Genomic DNA, 5211 nt, shown 5'->3' with positions numbered 1-5211 from the left:
ACCTCTGAATTTCAGGCTTGTCTGGTCTATAGAGAGAGTTCTTGGAGATCCTGGGCCACATAGAGAAACTATCTTTTTTTTTTTTTTTTTTTTCTTCTGCGGCAAAAGCTTTATTGCTTACTTCTTCAGGAGGCAGAGGAGAAGAGAGCGAGAAACTATCTTTAAAAAAAGAAAAAAAAAATCACACCAAACAAAAAAGAAAGGATCTTTCAAGGGGATATTTCCATTCTGTTTTGTTGTTGATTTTCTTGTTTGGTTGAGACAAGATGTCCCTATATAAATAGGATGTCTTGGAAGTTTTCCTTCTTTCTTTCTTTCTTTCTTTCTTTCTTTCTTTCTTTCTTTCTTTCTTTCTTTCTTTCTCTCTTGGTTTTTTGAGACAGGGTTTCTCTGTATAGCCTTGGCTGTCCTGGAACTCACTTTGTGTTATGAGCCAGGCATGGTGGTTCATGCCTTTAATCCCAGGGCCTGTAAGACTTGGTCCAGGGGTCTGGAGAGATGGCTCAGCAGTTAAGAGCACTGCCTGTTCTTCCGAGGGTCCTGAGTTCAAATCCCAGCAACTACATGGTGGCTTACAACCATCCGTAATGACATCTGATGCCCTCTCCTGGTGTGTCTGAAGTGTACTTACATATAAAAATAAATTTAAAAAAAAAGGAAAAAAGACTTGGTCCAGATCAACAGAGGGAGCTCTCACTCCAGATATAGCACTCTTCAAGTAGAATTCTTTCATAGTATCTGAAGGTGCAGTAACATTGGTTTCAGGAATAGTTCCCAAGAGGATTGATGGTGAGCACCACTGGAAACTCCACTTGGATCAGATGGGTTTTGTCAGCAGCTGTCCCTTCCTGGGAAGAGGCACAGTGACAGCATCTTCTGGCCCTATAGCACATTTGGCAAATGAGGATGTGAAGCCTGGCAGTAGGACCAGACGATAGCAGAAAGAGGTGGAAAGAGCCCCACTTCCAGGATAGGTATAGTCCCTGTAGTTCTTTGATCTAACCGTTATCCTTAACTTGTAGGGAGGGACAAAAAACATAAAACAAAACGAAAACCCCAAACCTCATGATTTCATAATTGTGGCCATTGGAAGCAGCCACTGTGTTGTGATCGTGGTGTGGAATTTCAAGGCAGAAATTCTGCATACTGGTGCAAGGCAAGAAGGTTTGGGGGTGTTATCTTTTTTTTTTTTTTTGTAATTTTTTTTAAAAAGATTTATTTATTTACTTTATGTATGTGAGTATACTGTAGCTGTACAGATGGTTGTAAGCCTTCCTGTGGTTGTTGGGAATTGAATTTTTAGGACCTCTGCTCGCTCTGGTCAATCCCACTCACCAGATGCACCAGAAGAGGGTGTTAGATCTCTTTATGGGTGGTTGTGAGCCACCATGTGGTTGGTGGGATTTGAACTCAGGATCCTCGGAAGAGCAGTCAGTGCTCTTACCCGCTGAGCCATCTTGCCAGCCCCGGCTATTGATTTTTCTAACTCTTATATTGTGGAGAGCTCTTGGGGCCGCATCTAGAAATTTGGCAGGAATCTGACTTTGGGCTTGGGCTAGGACTAGGAAGTAGGTTCAAGATGAATAACAGCTGAGGAGTGTGCTCTTTGTATCTTGATAGTTCTTGTTGAGATTCTGAATACAGTAGTCATAGGACCTTTGTTTATGCTTTGTTCGTTCCTTAACTACTCTGTTTATGCCTTAGAACTTATTTTCTTTGCGTGTACCTAGAATGGTATAAAAACAAACAAACAAACAAACAAACAAAAAAACTCTTTAGCCTCAGCACTAGCTGGAGTCTTATTTTATTTTATTTTTTTATTTATTTATTTTTTTTTATAAATGTCTTTTTTTTTAAGATTTATTTCTTTATTATATGTAAGTACACTGTAGCTGTCTTCAGACACTCCAGGAGAGGGCGCCAGATCTCGTTACGGATGGTTGTGAGCCACCATGTGGTTGCTGGGATTTGAACTCTGGACCTTCGGAAGAGCAGTCGGGTGCTCTTACCCACTGAGCCATCTCACCAGCCCTTATTTTATTTTAATAAAGAAAACACAATAAGTCCTGGAAACAGATTCCACTCCACATATTTTATTTTATTTTTTAACTGTAACCAGCTTTATTAAAGATACTTTTCATAAACAATCATGGTATTTCAGGCAGGACATGGGCAAACAATCAACAATATATAAGGACTTCCAAATTCCCTTCTTGTATAGACTAACAAAATCTGAAAGCCACTATAAAACCCAATGAAGTCTTCATTCAATGCTTTGAAAAGGGAGAAGTAGCTTAGAGTGAGGGTTGACATTTCACATTAAGGATGTAGTTTTAACAACTTTTCACAAGCCGACCCTGACTTTCAGGCAGAATTATCAATCTGAAGATCCACAATCTTTTATAAAAGGAACCAGCGCTCTTCTGAGAACACTCGATGAAGTCACTGCAAAGTGTACATCGCCCAATAGGCTGGAAAACCAATCTTGGGGGCCAGGTTCCAACAGGTCTCTGATTTTTAAGGGAATTAAGTCTATGTTGATAGTACAGGGGGAAGAGGATATAAAAGTGAATTTATATTTTTCCCAGACCACAAGGCATTGTTGTGCCTTGGTGGCCACCTAGGTCAAGACCAGGATATTTCTCCTGGGAGCCAACAGGAGCCTTCCAAAATTATCAGGGAAAGAGGTTTTCTGTCCTCAATTTTGTTACTGACACATGATCCTTCCCCCACCCAGTAATGAAGTGTTCTGTGTGCTAACAATATAGCTTAAAAAAAAAGTAAAACAAAATTCTGCATTTTTATAAAACTTGATAAAAAATAGTATTTCAAACTGTACAGTCACCAGAAGTACACGGTTATCAAAAATGCACACACATCACTTGGCATCTCCAGCACCTTAGGCTTTCTGTGCCTGGTCTGTTTTGGCATCTCCATTTTCTGCAGGATTATTCACATCCTTCCCAGTGTCGACTTTCCCCTTCTTCCCCTTGGGTACCTTCTCTCCCTTCTTCACAGGGTCCTTTTTAGGTTTGGGCTCTGGCTTTGGAGGAGCAGGTTTAGCAGACAACCTTGCAGATCTTCTCTGTGGCTCGTACTTCACCTTGGTTTTGTCTCCTTTAGCATCCCCTTCAGCCTTTCTTTTGGGCATGGTGGCGGCAGGGGACGTCAGCACTGTACAGCAGCGCATGGATTTGCTCCATCCGGGGGTTGTCCTCGCTGCTTCCTCACACTGCTCTCCACATATTTTAATAATAATAATAATAATAAACAACTTTTCTCTTAAAATATAAATTGAACACAACTATTACCATTTTGTAATTTATAGGGTATAAGATAGACCTAACACCCAGTCCATCATTTTTGTCATTAAGATAGAACAATGTCATCTATCCTAACTAAAAGACTTACAATTTTACATTTGACTTATGTCCTGGCTTTAGATTGTATGCCATTTGAAAACCATCCTCTCAAATCTGTTCTCTCACTGTAAATAGCCTGGGTTGGCTATGAGATTATAAGTAGTCTTTCAACCCCGTCAGAAATCTGAGAATGAGCAAGATTAACTGAAAACATATAGGAAGCCTAACACAGCTTCCAGAACTGAGACAAACTGTAGAGACAGCTGCCTACCTATAGAGCCCCAGTAAATCAGGAAGTTGGAGCATGTCTTCAGCCTTCTGGCTCAGGATCAGCTGACAGACCTGAGAGAAACAGGAATATTAAGGACTAGCCTATTCTGTCTGGCAGAACTAAGCTGGTCTAACCTGTAAATTGTGTCCTTTTTCTGGACAGTATTATGTTTGTAGATGACATGAGGCAATTCTTGCCTAGTGGCTATCTCACCACAACTGGAACAACTCTGTTAATGTCCAATTTCTTCTTTGAATCCAAGAAAGGGATTGCTGTCAGGAGCAGCCTTGCCTCAACAACATGTAATGTTTGGAAAGGGTATAAATATAACCCAACAGACAGAGCACAACACTGTGTTGTATTGGTTCGCCTTGCCACTGTTTGCTGATCATCATTTGTCTTGACTTCATAGAGAGAAATGCACCAAAGGACTTCTGGTGGTGTTCTGACAGCTGCCTGCTGCTTCCTGGGACTTGGGCAGAGTGGTAGAGCCTCAGAGTCTCTCCTGGATTGAGCTGCCTTTGCTGATTCATGAATGGTGTTTGCAAGTGGATTGAGCTACTGCTGCTGATTTGTGTGAACTGAACTGCTGATATGCTGTCAACACAGATTGGATTTGCCCTAAAGAACTATTTTTAAAGAGGTCCACACCCTCCTTTTCCCTATTAACTTTTTCTTTCCACTATCTCTGGTTGGTGGATGGTGGATTAGAAGGGAGGTTAAAGCATTTAAGTACCCTTATTAAAAGTAGGTTCTGAAAAATATAAGCTTACAAGAGTTGCCTTGGTTATGTTGTCTCTTCACAGCAATATGCTCAGCTACTGCTCGAGTACCATGCTTGCCTGCCTGCTGCCATGCTCCCTGCCATGATAATCATGGACTCACCCTCCAAAACTATAGTAAGTCCCAGTTCAATGCTTTCTTTTCTAAGTTGCCTTGGTCATGGTGTCTCTTCACAGCAATAGAACAGTAACTAAGGTGCCAGCCAAAGTTCTAAGCATACTTTATCTAACAATCTGGACATTCCCACTCTTTAAAGACATACCCCACTCCCATACAGTTACTCAGGCGTCTCCATTGCTGAACCTGCCAGCTTTTTTGAATCCTGATTTTAAAAAGCATCGACTATCTACTTTCCTCATACTTGTTTCCATTGCTTAGTGGTTGTGCCTTCTCTTTATTTTTTTTCTACTAAACTCTAATAAAATGGTCCTCAATCTTCCTTCTAATTCCATTTAAAATTTTTATTTATTTATTTTAATCAAAGAGACTAATAACACAAAAAAAATGACTTCCCAGCCGGGCGTGGTGGCGCATGCCTTTAATCCCAGCACTCGGGAGGCAGAGGTAGGCGGATTTCTGAGTTCGAGGCCAGCCTGGTCTACAGTGTGAGTTCCAGGACAGCCAAGGCTACACAGAGAAACCCTGCCTCGAAAAACCAAAAAAAAAAAAAAAAAAAAAGACTTCCCATAAGAATAGTCTCATATGAAGATTGTGCTGGCTGAGAGCAGACAGGTCTGTCACCCACTATGCTAATGAAGAATTCAAGTTCCTCAGATTAAATTGGTTAATTTGCTA

General features: G+C 40.9%; 1 pseudogene; it reads right to left on the bottom strand.

The window, feature by feature from the left end:
* Positions 1–2899: 2899 nt before the first annotated feature.
* LOC110293551 lies at positions 2900–4542 on the bottom strand (annotated as a pseudogene).
* Between the last annotated feature and the right edge of the window lie 669 nt (positions 4543–5211).

This window comes from Mus caroli, chromosome 4 (assembly GCF_900094665.2).
Source record: "Mus caroli chromosome 4, CAROLI_EIJ_v1.1, whole genome shotgun sequence".
In the NCBI taxonomy this organism is placed as follows: domain Eukaryota; kingdom Metazoa; phylum Chordata; class Mammalia; order Rodentia; family Muridae; genus Mus; species Mus caroli.
This window is presented reverse-complemented; position numbering and strand designations above follow the sequence as displayed.